General features: G+C 43.3%; 1 protein-coding gene across 5 annotated transcripts in view; it reads left to right on the top strand.

Annotated features, from left to right (window-relative positions):
• LOC111650381 (transcription factor SOX-6-like) overlaps positions 1–17171 on the top strand; it is a 117515-nt gene that overhangs the window by 8286 nt on the left and 92058 nt on the right. For all 5 annotated transcript variants that reach the window (XM_087172344.1, XM_087172346.1, XM_087172345.1 and 2 more), the window contains exon 2: positions 10771–10840. The gene's annotated coding sequence lies outside the window, so the exon portion shown is untranslated. The remainder of the gene's footprint in view (positions 1–10770; positions 10841–17171) is intronic.

Genomic DNA, 17171 nt, shown 5'->3' on the forward strand with positions numbered 1-17171 from the left:
CAAAGATTTATAATACAAGCTGTTTCCAGTACAACACTGCAAGTTTCTTTTTGAACTCCCATCATAAATTAATGTCCAATGATAGAAAAGAAAAAGGGAAATTTGCTAAAATGTTTGCGGTGTGGAAAACGTCTCCTGTGCTGCTCTCATCAGCCCCTTTGAGACTGCTTGAGCTGCTGCACGGTGCACTTGAGCCTTGGACAGTGCGCACACACACACACACAGACATTTTAAGGCGTACACACACATTTCATAACCGATAAAAACTGAGCTGAGAACACAGTTACACGTAGCTTGTTTTTGGTCCAAACCACAAAAAGGGAATTTATTTTGCCTTCTTCTATTCAGTACATGTCTCATATTGTTCAGTCATAAACAACCCGATATTGCTGTGTAGTGTAAACAAGGTTAGGTAGTAATTGGAAAATATAAATGCCTGGAGAGGAAGAAGAGGGTCTGATACCGTCACAATGACAAGTGTCTGGGAGACATATATATATATATATATATATATATATTTAGTTTGAATGTAAGAATGGAAGCATAAGGGGAAAAATCTTGCCAAAGTATTTAAAGGGCAACTCCATCAATTTAGTGTTGCACTTCCATGAATCGGGGGACTTGTGAGGGAAAACAACTAACAAATCATCCAGATTGAAGCAGCATTAGCTCCAATATCCTGACTTAAGCTTGAGCTAAAATTGCTGGAACCCTACGTTTCCCATAATGCCACTCAATTGTGTCTCCTCATTAGATCCTGGTAAACTCTTGCATTTTCAGTCTTCATGTATCCAGATTGTAACTGGCTTTTGGTAGTATCCAAGCCTGACAACCCTGATGACATCACTCCAGTGTCATAGACTTTACACAGCTTCTCCTCCCCATCATCAGTAAACTGATCCTGGTGTGTGAAGTTGGTGGAGTGCCCCTTTAAAGGTCACGCATTTTACACTTTTCCTGTTTTATTTGAAGTGTTGATTGATAAGAAGATATATTTATGGTTTTAAAACCATCTCAGTGTAGTTTTACATCTCTTCTCTCAGGCTTCTCTCTGGAGCTCTAGTAACAACAGGTCGGTGAGACAATCAGAAGAGAGGAGGCTTTGAGCCTCTCTCCTGATTGGCTGACTGTTTCCTGAGTGATGAAATAAAAATATGTCAGATTTCAGGTAAAGGAAGGTTGGATGGGTCCAGGTGGGCGGGGCTTGGGCATGGGTGAGACCACTTTGTTGTCGCAAAGTTCATTTTAAGGCTCAGTTTCTGAATACAGGCTGTGAGCATTTCTCTGTGGACTCTGTGATACTTTCACAGTATTAGTATAGAAACTAGATCTGCTTTATGATCAAACAACACATGGAAATCTACCTTTATACTATATGGGACCTTTAATTGTCTGTCTATGTGTAAAAAGTTATTGCATAAAAGTTATAGTTTGTACATGAGGCGCCCTCATGAAGATCGTTTTTCCTTTTCTACTCAACTCATAATTCAGCTTTTGTGCCAGTTTAAGAACAGCGAATCAATCAGATTTATTGGTTATTTGGTGCAGAACCAGGTGCGTGGCATTGTTCCCACCTGGGTAAACAAAGTAAAAAAGATTAATAATCACTTTAGATTTTGAAAGAAACAACTGCAAACAATCCTGGTGTGATTTTCCTCTGAGCTCATGTTTACATAGCTTTTATAGTTTGATTCTTCCCTCCTCTAACAGCGGGCAGGCTAACCTTCACTTTACCGCTCCGAGTGGTTTGGAGTAATGGGGCGTGGCGGCAGGGTTCGGGGTGCGAGGCCTCTGAAATGACCCTGTGGTGAAGTAGTGAGGGCCAGGATAGCGTGGTCCCACCCACCGAGCCAAAAGCCCAAATCCAATTGGTCGCCGTCCAGCTTGTCTACGCAGGGCGTTGCCATGGTTCCCAGGCCCCAAAAGAAGCCTTTAATCGAGTTGTTGTCATCATGAGATGGTGGTGAGTGTTTGGGCTCGCAGTGGAGAGATAGAAGCAACAGTGAGAAAAAAAGAGAAAGAGAGAGAGAGAATGAGGGAGGCTGAGTATTGACCGTGTGGCTCAGAATAGAAATGCGCCGCTTGACAGGCAGCTCTGAAGGCAGCCAGTCTTTTTGAGATACACACATCAGGTTCACTCCTGGTGTCATGAAGTTCCCAGGGCTATATAGCGCCTGGGAAAGTGTTCAAAAATGACATGCTCCTGACACACTCCTGGCTCATGTCTATTTGTATATGGTATGCTATGTTCTGAACACAGTGTTGGATTAGCAGGAGCGTGGAGTGCGGTGTTCAGTGATGACGGGGTGTGCAGAGGAGTGGCGCTGGCTTGGGTATCAAGCTGACTGGGCTCAGACCTCAGGTTTCCGCCACGTAATCCAACACACTTTAGATGGTGGGGCGGATGGCGGCATCATGGCCTGCTGACATTTGTGCCAGGAGGTTTCACACACATAAGATACACTCACTGATAGTAGCGCTGTGCATGTGTGTGTGTGTGTGTGTGTTATTGTGTGACCCATCTGAGGAGAATTACAGCCACACCATGGGACCCACCTCGTGGGCTTTTCCATGCATCTATTGATAACCGCAGGTTGTGGGAGCAAACTTTGTTTTACTGCTCAGTCTGAGATGTAACTACAGGGGGAAACAACCAATCGGGTCAGTCGTACCACTGTATTGTTAGAGGTAGCTAATTTGTCTTGGCTCGCAGCCGACGTGTAACCGAATAAAATGGCCCTTTGCCACGGTCCCTCAAGATGATGGTTCCCTGTTGGAGGGCCTGCCATTGCAGAGGAGAAAATCGCTGCCTCAGCAGGCTGTTAAGTCTCATTCTCAAGGAGCTTACACTGTGTCTCCCTGTTTAATATGGGAAACATACGTAGGCCCGCCTGTGATGTCAATTGTTATTGCTGGAGGCCAGCTATAGGAAAAATCTCATTTGCCTTTTCTCAAGCACTGTAGTGAAAAGTAGCTTATGTCATAAAGACGCTATTGTGGCTGCTGCGGGGCCTGCTGTATGTTTGTGTGTGTGTGCGTGTGTGTGTAAGTGTCACTTCTTTGACCCATACATTGTGGATTTCACGTGTGTTTTCCTCACATTTGTGTAGGTTTGAATGGACAATGGTTTCTGTGCCTGTTTCTTCATGGCGCACACAAAGGGAGTTAAGTGGCGGCCCTTTGTGCTGGAGATTTATGAATTAGAGCTCCTATTGTAGCTGCCACAAATGATTACATAGTTCTTGCGCCCGCCCCTCTTTGATTTTCTGCTTGTGTTTAGTCATTGTGCAGCTCCATGTCTTTTGCTGGTGGAGATAATAACGCTGATGATGGAAGGAGTCTTGGTGTGTATCAGCCTGAGGAGAACAGAACATCCGTCCAATTTGACATAACTCAAACACTTACATGTGAAAAGAATCATGAGACCTATTTGGTATATCACAAATATCAAGTCTGATCTTGCCCAATTGATATTTATAAAATGTATAAGTCTTCACTTTACCATCCGATCTGCCAGAGTTCCACCTGTGGAGCTTTCTCTGCAGCCCACAAGGTTGTATCAGGACATTTCCAGCTGCAAATGTGTACATGTTAATCCATCAATTTCCCCCAGATTATCTAAGATTAAAAATAATGAGCTTTCATGATAACCAACTCCAAACCGAGATGGGGCATAAAATGTGAGTAGCATCATAAAATTGCCGAGGACTGAAAAATGTGGCTCCAGTCAGATCAATAACTGTTAGCCATGTAATCACTCTCTCAGCCTGAATCCCACAGACGTCTGTTTCAGCTGCGGACACAGCAGCAAAAATGCACTTATATAGACAAGAAATGTGGGGAAATGAAGCAAAGGAAAAAGTCTTGATCCTCAGTAAACATTTGCATCATGCCAAAGGTTTCTATAAAATGAAATATGCTCATTAATTCCTTAGGAAAACACGTCACTGCAGTGCAACAAGTCAGAACAGTGTGGGGAGGGGGAAAGAGATAAACTGTATGTTTGATTTCTCTTATGAATACAAATTGTAGACATATGGGGGAGGAGGGGATTGAAGTAAAACAGCTGATATTTATTGCCACCACAGTTTTTCTATCCGTTTTTTAAAGCCATTTCTGACAACCACCTCCTCCTCACCTCAACAAGCCTCCCCTCATGTTGGGCTTCTCCATGTTTTACAGAGAAGCAGATTTGTGCGCTGTCCTCTAAATCATTTCCCTCTCTCGCAGATTGCTCCCTGCAGGAATATTGGCCTGACAGCCGTTTTTTCCTCACTCTGCTTCCCCAGTGGACTCATTTACATTTATGCATGCAGCAATTAATTACAGACTGGCGCTGGCCTTGTAAATTAGAGGGAGCCGAGGTCGCCCTCATTAATTGCCCCTGACAGTTAAAGCCTTGTTTGGGTCGTGACAAGGCTGACTTCAGGCAGGGATAGTGAACGCTTAGCAGTGGTTGGCTGGTCTTCATACATCTGATATCACTTTGCAGCAAATGAGGAAAATTTACTTTATTGATGATTATATTATTTTGTACTACTGTGTTTTTTTTTTTTGCTGGATACAAAGAAAAAAAAGTTTTGCAAACTTATGTTCTATATCCCAGAAAAGCTTTCTCTCTACAGCTATAGGTTGTCATTCCATTCCTTGTGTTTTGTCTTTAGCGTGATGGCTTCTGTGTTTTTTTTTTTTTTTTGGGGGGGGGGGGTCTTTCATCCAAATACTTGTGGAGGGGTTTTTCTATAGACTCAGGAGTCAGGCAGGCGACTTCTCACGGTATTGGCCTTTTCATGCAAAGACGCTCCAACTTTTTCCGGCTGCTTCCCTCACAAGGCCCTCCTTTCTTCTCTGTCACGCAGCGATGTGTTTGTGCATACCTCATCGGCTTGACAAAAGAAGGGAGAGATCCTATTCACTTCTGCCTTTGACATTCACCTCTTGTTTTTACAATCTTTCCAAGGCGCGCTGTTTGCACAGTGGAACAGGCTTTGTCTTGAAGAAGCGGGACAATGGTGAGCGCCCTAATGTAATCTCCTAAGGGTAGCAAGCAGAGGGGCGAGGTCGAAACGTATGTGCTGGCGCTTGCCCCTACCAACCCTCTCTCTCCCTCCCACCCTTCACTTGAGCAATATTTCATGTTAACAGCGACTCTGGAGAGAATACATGTTGTCACTTAAGCCTCTGTAATGTTCACCTAGGCCTTTTGTGAAGGAAACACAAAAGCTTTTCACTCATGCAAACATCCTCTTCACTTGTTGCACTTATTAAAGGTGCTCTGAGCAGCGGTTTGACCACCCACGTGTATATCTGCAACTCTGTCTCTTTATCAGCATAAACAGAAAACATTAATGGTGAAATATTATCCTTCCCACCCCTTTGGCAAACAGAACTAAACACAACCAAACTAGATGCAGACCCCTCCAAGTCCTGCGTTCACACGCCCGACCAACCACCTTTAGATGAACTGGGGGTTAAGGGGGCGCTTCATCTCACAATTTCATTTTAATTTTCTCAAACTGACACCCCGACAATCAAAACCATTTTAGCCTGGGTACAAAGTTCAGAAGGTGGGCAGGACTGAAACGTATCTCTGCTGCTTTAAAGGTCCCATATTTTATACCTTTCCATTGTTCTTTCTGTTTTTCAGTCTTCACACATCCAGATTGTAACACAGGCCGTAGTCTCCACGCTTGACAACCCTGATGATATCACTATGACACCATCAAAGTTATTTTGTTAGACTTTACACAGCTTCTCCTTCCCATCATCAGTAAACTGATCCTGATGTGTGAAGTTGATGGAGTGTCCCTTTAAAGATCACATTTTTTACACTTTTCCTGTGTTTTATTTAAACCAAAAACCATCTCAATGTAGTTTTACATCTAAGGCTTCTCTCTGGAGCTCTAGAAACAACAGGTTGGCGAACCACTCAGAAGAGAGGAGGCTCTGATTCTCTCCTCTGATTGGCTCACTGTTTTCTAAGTGATCTAATAAAAATATAGCAGATTTCAGGTAAATACTCAGAGAAACCGAATCCTCCAAGGTTGGATGGTGGGTCCAGTTGGGCGGGGCTTGGGACATGGCTGAGGTCGGTGACTGCTTTGTTGTGACATCACAAAGTTACAGAAGTCCTGATGGCTCGTTTTAAGGCTCAGTTTGTGAATACAGGCTGTGTGCATTTCTCTGTGGACTGAGGCTTTGATACTTTTACAATCTTTGTATAGAACCTAGACCTACTTTATAATCAAAGAACACATGGGCATCTACCTTTATACAATATAGGACCTTTAATTATTTTTTATTTTTTCATGAATGAGTGCAACAGCACCAGCACTTTTAAGGAAAGTTTGTCTGTTTCATTTGAGTGTTTATTGTGTTTTCACACTTCTCTATGTCAGCCAGGGTTTCGCCCTGCCTTCCAGCGTGGCTGTTCAGATCAGCTATAAACACTTTTGCCTTCAGACATGCCTGGACAACATGACAAACGAACTAGTTTGTTTCAAACATACCCTGGCATTTAAGGATGTCACTCCTCAAAGATTGGAATAAACATTGCCAGTGAACATAATCCAGCAGAAATTCTCTGAAACGTATTAGTGAAGCAGATTACTTTGTTATGAAACGCATGTTTTTAGAAGATAGGATTGATATCTGAAGTTTGACAACCTGTCAGTCACAATTTCATAGTGTGAAATGCAGTGAAATAGCTCAGTGATAACAGGAAGATAATTTGCTTGCAGAGAAACAGAGTCAGCGTGTTGCTTTAAGCTCGTTATTTATGGATCAACTCACCTCATTCTGGCTTAAATGCCCATATGATTAGTTGGAGCCATACTCCGCTTCCTATGGTGCAGACATGGAAGTGGCAGCACGGAGCCTCATGTGGTGCTAAGCTCATTGAGAGAGCTTCTGTCTCATAGAGTTCCATTGTTCTTACTCCAGTGTGTCCACGTCTGCACAAGTGGCATTGACAGCTGCGACAAGACAACATTTGGGACTGTGCATATTTTGTTGCGTGAATGCGTGCATTCATTGTGCAGGTGCAGGCCTCACTCTGAATATAATACAGTGTATCTCCTTGTTGTGCACCATATCTTTTACCTCTCCTGATACAGTCTGCGAGGCCACGATATCACGGCTTTGCTTTTGCCAGAAGCATGGCTCTGGCCTTTCGTTTTGCTTGCTCCAAGGTCGTCCAGACAGGTGCTTTTTTTTTTCTTGCTGCTGGCTCAACAGTAGGGCAACATGTGCCATTTTACAGCTGTTGGACAATGGGCCAAAAAGGTAGCTGTTACTTCCTGCAGTTGTCAGGAGGATCCTGAAATGGCTTTATAGCCCGCGGCTCCTGTGTCAGCTCCCCCTCTGAGGTGGATGAGAGGAGCAATGGTTGAGACTGGACATGTGGGGAGATCATGAACAGAAGAGTGAGACAGAAAAAAGTCAACAACTCTATTACTTGAGTCAAAGTATAGATCCTCCTGGTTAAAAATTACTCCAATACTAGTGAAGGTTGTTCAGTCAGATTTTCACTTGAGTTAAAGTACTGGAGTACTTGATTTTAAAAAAGTATTCAAAAGTAGTAAGTATTTACAGAACCTGATGACTCTGACACAACCTACTGAATGAACTGACTGTAGAACCTGTCGAAGAAAAAGCTTGTAGAATATTCTACAGTCTGTAGAAGTCACCATAACAACAACAAAAGGAGCAATTTCATATTTATTTTTTTTATTTTTTTATTTAGCACGCCCCACCCCTCAAAAAACAGCATGGCAGTGTTCTGGCCATAGGGTTCTGACACGGCTCTGGCTGTGTGCATGTGTGTGTGCACATGTGTCCATCAAACAGCTTTGCTCTGGATGCAGTTTACACAGGGGAAAAAAAAACCAATCATACCTACAGTAGTTACAGACCTCTGACTTCTAACATAGCCATCATTAGGCCACTGCCAAGTTCAAAAATGCAGCAGCACAACATGATTGACAGGCCTGTTACATTTTTCAAAACAAAATAAAATTAATTCCACTGACTAAAAGCTTTGCTTCAAAGTGACGAATACTTCATAGAAATGTAGTGGAATCAAAATACAATATTTGTCTTTTTAAGTGTGGTGGAGTAAAAGTCATTGTACTTGAAAAATACACTTAAGTAGAGTACTCAAGTAAATGTACTTAGTTACTGTCTGAGCGTGTGTGACAGCTTGTCTGAGTGCTGACTGGTTCCAGTAACTCAATGATTCCCATCTACTTCCAGAAGACCATCTCTCTTTTTCACTCTTCAGGTCTGTGAAATCCCTCTGTAACATATCACTGTATCTCACAATGTGGCAAATATTTTGCAAAAATCACATATTTAGATCAAGTGTAATGGCTCTAATGTGTAGAAGTTCCTTTTTAGTAGCACTTCAGAAGAAGTACTTAAATACTTATGTATAAAATGAAAGTGTACTTTAGTATTACAATAGAATTTATTAAAACAATAGCTCTATATCATCATATTGTGAGGAAGCTGAAAGACAATGAAGACTGAGTTATTTTTTGTTTCTTTGGCTTCACCCTATTAACATGGACGTTGCGGCTCACGGAGGGTTAATGTGCACATGTAGAAGCTTGAAAATCTACAGGGGCAGGTAGTCTATAGTCATGAACTCTCCTGCCACACCTTCAGTGCATTATAGCACCACTCCTACACACAGATAGTTACAGTAACTGTAAAACATATTATTATTTAAGACCGTGTCATCCTAATCTACCCTGCACCACACCTGTCAGTGGATTGTCCAGTGGGTGGCTTGTACATACAGTATTACCAAAGTGGAGGAGCACTTTATAAACACAGGGCTGTATGCACTGTGTGTTCACTGTATATCAGCATATACAGAAACGCAAGGGATGTTTTGTGCAGAACGCATGCATGTTAGTGTGAATGTGAGTGTGAAGGCTGTGACTGAAAGCATGTGTGTGTGCGTGCGTGCGTGTGTGTGTGTGTGTGAGAGCATGTGCGTTTTGCAACTACTCTCCTCTACTGGGCAGCCAGCTGTCTCTCTGATTACCCAGCATCCTCCAGGTGTCAGATCTGCCATCTGCAGATGAGTGGCAAGGCATGTGGAGCGGAGGAATGGAGGAGGGAGGGAGGAAAGGGGGGGGTTGAGGGGGTTGGGGGAGGTGGGGGGTAGAAGAAGAGGAAACAGAATAACTGGTTCTACAGACATCTGGAACGTGTTCAGACGGGTCAGCGAGCACTGCAGAGTGTGAACAGCACTCAGGGGATTCCAGCTCGCAGTCACTTGATTGAAAAGGTGGCTTCTTTGAGTCTTTGGTCTTTTCAGCTTTTGTTGGGGAATCCTGCTTCTTCTACAAAGAGAGAGAGAGAGGGAGAGACAGAGAGAGAGGAGAAAGAAGTTGCGTCTTACAGAAATATTTGCAGGGATGTTTCTCCGAAGTGTGTTTTTTTGCCGACTATTTGTTATAATTATTATTATCACAAGAACTTCTTAGCGTACAAGTCTTTGAGTTGTTCTGGTCAGAATTGCCCTTAATTATGCCCTGAGAGAAAAATGCATCCAAGAGAATCATTTGCTTGATTCAATACATGAATAAAAGATCATACATGCCCAGTGTTGCCTTTTTTCTTCATTGTTCTCAATTAGCCTCAAATTGTAGAATCAAAGGCGTGTTTATATTGCGCTCTTTGTACAACTTAGATACTGTGTTAAGGCGCGGTCACGATACATATAGTGCTCTGAATGTTGTGTTGCCTGTGTGTCTGTGAACACAGCCTCTCTCTTTAACTCTGTCCTCATCCTGTTCAGCTTCTTTCTTTCTTTAATTAGCGGCCTCCCACTCTCAATTAAGACTGCCTCCCATCCTCTCTCAATTTGGGGCCCTCTGTCCTGAGCAGTGCACCTTCAAAGCGGACCATCGGCAGTTTGACCTCTTTGATGTTATTATTTGTTTTTTAGGACCTTGGTTTAGCAAATGGTTGTTTGTAGTGTGTGCTTGTGTGCGTGTGAGGCTATAATAAGGCTGACTCCAGGTTAGCTCCTGGAGTCAGAGTGGGCTGTTTAAGCCAGGCATCCAAGGAATGGCAAGCTGTCCACTTGACAAGCGTATTTGTTCCCGCTCTCATCGGGACAAATTTTTGAAAGAAAATATCAGGCATCACTAACTGTATTAAGAAAGATTGTGGCCAATTTTTTTTCCGACTTCAAAGCCACGCACAAGAATCACTCTGTTTGTCGTTTGTTGGGCTTTGCGTGGCTGAGTCGGTGCCGTTGTTTGTGCAGCGAAACTGCTGTGAGAGAAATACAGTGATCCTCTGTTGGCGCTGCTGCGGACTTCACACAGGACCTCTGTTCTGTCTCGAACATCCACTACAGAGAGACCTCAGGTGGGCCCTTCACTGGGCTCCAGAAACACGTTCCAATTCAAATTTTCATAAGTTGGCATGATGCGAAGAATTTAGTCCGTGTTTGTTAAAAAATGTTTCCTGATTCACTTAAAATTTTGGTTTTGCTTGCCCAGATTTTAGGATTCAGTCCTGGATAATCTACAGAACACATGTCAACAGCTATTTCATTGTAGTTACACCCCCATTGTATTTGGGTGGAGGAAGAAGTCTGAGAAACAAATGGCTCACAAATCTGTATGGTTAGACACCATTAGACATAAAAAAGAAATTGAAACTGATCATTTGATTAATAGTGATGATGACTACTACACAATTATTATCGGAAATACAATCATTTTCTTCTGTTTTCCTCTTTTTCAGGTGACGTTCATGAATTTTAAAGTCATCCACAAGTGAGAAGAGGGTGTTGGAGTTGAAGTCTCTTATTTCTGTAAGTTTCCCCTCAGCAAAATGTATTTTCTGGTACACTAACATGGCCCTCTTGTGTGTGCCACCGTTTGGCACTCTGGATGTTTATGTCCAACAAATGGTAGATTTTAAGCTGTAATGGAGAACACATTATTGTTTCCTCCATGCAGAACGGAGCAAGTCATGGTGGTGTTTGAACATGCCACGTTTGGCACCAGCAGTTGTTTCAGCAGAGCAGCAGTGTGTGTGTGTGTGTGTGTGTGTGTGTGTGTGTGTGTGTGTGTGTGTGTGTGTGTGCGTGTGTGTTAGTCCATGCTAACAAAACTGTAGCTGACTTGTGTGCATGTCCACTACCTCTCTCCCCTCCATCAGCACATACAGAACGCTTTTGATTTGTTTCGCAGCAAATGCAGACCTCCACTCCAGTTAGTATTCTGCCCTGTGCACCCTCAATAGCTGCTTTCACTCGGGTGAAGAAAGGGGTCTTTTAAAGACTCTCACAGGCATCACTCCAGGAACCTTTCAGCACCGGGACCTACAGTATGCCTTTTAATGGACTTTCTCTCTGTGAGCAATAAAGATTATATCTGGAGTCAAACAGTGCTGTAGGTAACACTAGTCCAAATTACGCTGGTGAGGCTGCAGCGGCCGATCTGGATGGTTTCAGCAGAGGCGGGAGACATGAAATGTACAGATGGGAGTGGTTGGAGAAAAGAGTGATCTGACCATCTGGCTAATCCCCCTGTTTAAGAATTCTTATTAAGGCTCTCTGTAGTGGCCCTTGAGCCGTGTCACTGCTGGGTCAACAAGTGGCCTGTGTGATTCTCGCTGGCATCTCACTCGCAGAATGGACAGATGAGCGTCAGTGTTTTGTTGTGGGTGATAATCTGTGTTCTGCCGGTCGGTTGGTCGGTCGGGGGGTTCGGTTTCAAAGACTTGATTTATGGGTCGTGTAAATCGTCTTGTATCACAATCTAGAGCTGTAGTTTTCCACCATGGGGTCATGGCGCAATTAAAGGGTTACAACATAGAGCTTTGGGGTCATTGATGATTGATGTAGGAAGCAGAAAGAAACATTTCTACTGCAAAAAAATCAACTTTCTCAAAGGTCCATCCAGTCTAAAGTTCTCTGTCCATGTGTTGTTTGATTATAAAGCAGGTCTAGGTTCTATATTAATACTGTGAAAGTATCAAAGCCTCAGTCCTCAGAGAAATGCACACAGCCTGTATTCAGAAACTGATCCTTAAAACCAGCCGTCAGGACTTCTGGAACTTTGTGATGTCACAACAAAACAGTTACCGCCCTCAGCCACGACCCAAGCCCCGCCCACCTGGACCCAAAATCCAGCCTTGCAAATATATCTTCTTATGGATCAACACTTCAAATGCAGGAAAAGTTTAAAATATGTTCTGTTTAAGATGTTTGCTGGGATTCTTTAGTCACTTACTCAATATTTTTATCCCTCATCCCTCTGAAATGTATTCAAATATAACAACCAGAGAAGGAGGCATCAGTGTTGTTGACCTATACTGAGAACTGCGACAAGATGCTGCAATTAAATATAGCTTTTATAGCCAAAAAAAAAAGTCGGAAACACTGATCTAGAGCAACAGCAAATAAGGGACCTCTGATGACAGATGTTTTTAGATCCTTTGGTAGATGATTTTTATCAAACTGCCATTAAATAATAAAAACATCCCAGTAATTTATAGAGAGCCTTATCTATCTTTTCTTCTGTCTAACTGCGCTGTGTTTGAAGAAAGGAATTGTGTCACGATTGGGGAAAACCGGACCACTTAGGCTCACTTTTAATTTCATCAAACTCCCTTAATTTCATCAGTTCATCCCGAAACTCGAAATCACATTATTGTGTCTTTTAACATGCAGTTACTTTTCAAATGTAATTACATTGCGGTGAGTTGACAGGTGGACCCTCATAACAAAATTACAGCCTTTATAGGGCACTGATCCTGTCGTGACAGCAGCAATTTATGGTATCTTTGTTTTATAAGACTTTGGAAGGGCGACCGCTGCTGCTGCGTGTTGAAGGATCTGCAGAATCAAGGGCTTGACTTGACTGTATATATCTAATGATCAGAGGAGCAGGCGCGTGTGTCATCAGACAGAACACAAAATCTGTCTTGAAACAGGTTCTTATTGGTTGCAGTGTATTTACCTTTGAAGCGTGGAGAACTGGATCCAGATTTTTATTTGTGTATCCAAAAACTGTTTAGTGTTGGATTAAGAAAAGAAGATCACGTGTGTTTCTCCAGCACGGCTTTTACTGATACAAGCATTTTCCTCGCAGATATTATAAGCTTGAACCTGCAAAGTCCAAGTTTTACATGCAGCTGTAAGTAGAAGCAGTGAAGAAGACTTTGAGAGAAGAATTCGGCCTAATTGTGGAGCTTTCTTGTTACACATGGTTGCTGTAATGGCAGTCATTTGCAAAGAGTTAGAAAAAGTGACCAGACAGCAAGCAGCCATTGGGATGATTTGTGATAAACTAATGAGTTAATGAGCTAATGAACCCACTGAGGTTACCTGTTTGGCTTCCGCACAACAATGTCCTCCTCTGCTCCGTTCCTTGTTGCCTCAAGCTTTGTATGTGAACTTCACAGCGTTACAGTGTAAGACGGATCAGTGCGGCTAATGGGCAGCGTCTAACAAAATTTAGTGAAGTTTCTCAGTGCTTAACCTTATGTTAACAGTGAGCTATTATGTCCCCTTGAGCTGGGACGTTTAGTTAATTGATCTGATTTGTCCACACATATGAAATGTCCACTTAGGCCTAAAGTGGACAGAATGCCTTGCAAGTTTGCGGCAAGGAACTTATTTAACGGTGGGAAAAGAGGAGTGAAGTTCAGCGATCTGCCACGGCCACGCTTCAAGTCAGTACATTCGTTCATGCGTGCCAGCTCGCCAGCGCATGCGCGACCAGTACATATGTTTGTGTGTTATGTATTTAGTTGTTTGTCAGGCCGAGTCTGTATCGATTTATTTGTGTTTGTGCTTGCGTGCATGTTTGTGTTTTGCACACTCATGCCTCATCAACATCCCGTCTGAGGCCCATCTGGTTTGTTTTGAAGAGGCTCGTGGAGCTTGCAGCGGCCGGGGCTTTGAGGCAGGGCCGGGCCAGCAGCGGTTCCTCCCCACTACACATAAATCCACGGTGCGAGGCCCGCTGCCAGTAACAGTATAGACCGACCCTCGTGGCTACTTCCCAAACCACCCAAGCTCATACCCCACTTTCTCTCTTCTATTGCCCTTGAAATGGGGCCTGCTCTAAATATTATCTCCCCCTGTGCTTTATCCCTCCATTTATCCCTAAGTCGGCAGAGAGAAGAAAGGAGCCGTGGGGCTGAGTCACTTTTTCCCCTCTCTTCTCCTCTCTCCAAAACCACAGGCAGCGGCAGCGGCTTCCTGGAGATGAGCGCTTTTGTCTGTTGTGCGACCGCTGCGGCTTTAGGCAGATCCTCCTCTGATGAGGTAATGCACAGGCTAGATGAGGAGGCAGAGTGAGAAAGGAGGGAGGTGAGGGAGGAGAGCAGCTTGGAGATGGATCTATATATTTTAACCTTTGATTTATCCAGGGAAAGCGTTTTCGTCAGGGGGTGCTCTTTTTCAGTAACACCCTGCTTGACATGGAGGCCACATGTTCACGCCTCCTTAAAGACAACCAGTGAGACCAGTTTTCAGCTGGGGGCTGCTGGTCAGCTCCACAGCATCATCTGTGGGTTCTGGGCTTTGATTAGGGACAGGAACAGAGTACTACCTCACCTGTGGACAAGCTCTGGGGATCTTGTTTCCCGAACGGCAACGATTTTAGAAAGAGGCATTTTCGGGAGAGGGGTATGACAGACAGCAAGGTCTCCAGCTGGAACTGATGTTGCATTTACTGCATGTGGTGTGCACTGTAACTTATATGGATCTATGGTGGCGATAAGTTTTTGGATGAAAAACAGTGGACAGTGTCGGCAGGTGGGAAGACGAGAAGGGAGCACATTCCTGTGTCTGACTTGTGACTCTTAGTGGTAAGTGCTTAAATAATATTCAAAACTTCAAAAAAGTCCAAATGAAAGTAATTCTAAGAAGTGTCATCAGACCGGTCGTGGGAGACTAATGACGGGAAACTTTGAATAAGTGCAACAAGTGTTCCTTACAAGTGTTTTTTTTTTTTTTTTTACATCACCCTCACGTGTCACACAGCTGAATATGACGTCATTGAGTGAGATAGCAGTTCATGTGCAGTAACCAGGGTGACCAGATTATCAAAAATGATTAGGAGACATCATGATTCCTTCCTCCCCTCCGTCCCTCCAATGTCCTGTTAACCGGACATAAAGTCCAACCTCTCTTCTGCTGAAGTCTTAACCTTCTAATGGCGACTTCAGTGCTGGTGCCTTGGAAAAAGCACATGACACATACACATGCACGTACATACACGTACACACACACACACACACACACACACACACACACACACCAGGCCAAATGAAGGAGTTGGCAGTGGAGGGACCTGTAGTACACAGGGAATTGGCGAAGCTAAAATTGGAGGAGAACAGGGAAAATGTTGAAGAGAACTGAGAGTAAATGTGTTTTTTGAGTTTGTTCTTACATCGGAGTCTGTCGGTGAGGAGCTGTGCTTTATTTTTTCAGGAAAGTTAGTTATGTAGTTTAACCTACTGATTTATGACTATAAACATGTGTTTCATTTGTTTTGTTCTGTGCTAAAAACAAAAGACTAAACAAAAATATATAACACCATAATTTGAAAATCTGTAATTTTACACTCTGTTACTTTAAATTGTCCTAAAGTTTTAAAACACTATTTCAATATTCATTCAGAGTATTTCAGTTGCTATTTAAGAATTTATAAAAATGTTTTTTGTTATTCCAAGGAAAGTTTCCTCCCAGCACACACTATTCAGCTACACTACCAGTCTGTCCACGAGTACATGCTCATGTCTTCTTTCTTTGGTGACAACTGGTATCTGCATGGTCTTCAGGCTTCTTGTTGAGGAATGCCACAGGACCTGCTGATATTCAGGATAATTGCTTCCTGTTTTAACTTTCACGGGTCATCGAGGTCAGGGGTCAGGGTCAGTTTCAGCTGTTGTGCTAGGGGCTACAGGGGACACCGCCTGGTTCTTAGATCATGGTGATCCAGCCCATCATTCCCTCCAAACAATATACCTCATCACCTTTTTTTTTTTTTTACATTCTTCAACAGGTTGTAGCTGGAAAGAGGTTATTTGCAGCTGTTTGGCTTCCGTCAACACTTCATTAAAAAAAAGCAGAGGGTTTTTAAATAGCTTGTGCTTGAATGCAGTGTCGTCCATGTAGGTAGAATGAGGGAAGGTCAGAACACAAAGTGCCGTCTCTGCAACAATTACCTCTGCTGCAAAGCTAACACCTGTTTCCAAGAGACTTGTGGCAGCTTCCCATGTGTGACCACTCTTTTTTTTTTACTGACCCTGAACGCAGCTCACTACCAAACACCAACAGCCCCGCATTGTCGTCATTACAGTATTCTCATTACAGTAAAGAAAAAAAAATCCTGCATCTCATTTTAAAGCTGCCATCAGCTGAAATTAACTGGCCTTAATGGCTGCTGATCGCATTCCTACACCCAATGCCTTCATTTTTAGTGATCGGTTCGTTTAAGTACATGCTAGCGTAATTGCGGTCTCTTCCTTGATTAGATTTGCACCAGCTTTTAACAAAGCCTGCTCGAACTTAATCCAATGAGCCCCATTGTAGCGAGAGCCGAGGGATGACATCGCTTCTGGTTAGCTTCAAAATCAACGGGGCCGTCGAGCAATTATAGGCTGCGCTGATAAAGAGGCCGGACGGCTAAAGCGAATAACACAGTGTTTCTCCAAGCGCACAAGATAATAAGTGGCCAATTGAGCCATAATTCATACCATGCATTACCTTTTTACTTTGTGAAGATGCCAACTTTTCAGAAAATGTTCTGCAATGGGAATTATTTCCATGAATTTAGGCTCAAGGTCTTCAATTCAATTTAACAGTTAAAAATGTTTTAATTAATAATTAGGCACGAAGCAATAAGGCAATAAAGAAATAAAGGCAGTGAAACATGGTGCCTGGTTTATTCAGTCAGGTCCATCAAACATGGGCCTGATCCGTCTCTTCTGCTTTTGTCTTGCTGACACCGGTTGATGTCTTGTAGTATCACACAGCAGAGCCCGTCCCACTGGCAACTGGAACGGGGACGAGCAGCGTGTAGAGGTGTCGGCTGCGGCTGCGTCCTCCGCTGACACCTGCTCGTCCATAATCACAGTTAGAGACTAAACCGCCTCCTGACCTGTGGCTGTGTGTCACACGC

Source organism: Seriola lalandi, unplaced genomic scaffold (assembly GCF_002814215.2).
Source record: "Seriola lalandi dorsalis isolate HSWRI2012SDOR001 ecotype SW California unplaced genomic scaffold, Sedor1 jcf7180002052274, whole genome shotgun sequence".
In the NCBI taxonomy this organism is placed as follows: domain Eukaryota; kingdom Metazoa; phylum Chordata; class Actinopteri; order Carangiformes; family Carangidae; genus Seriola; species Seriola lalandi.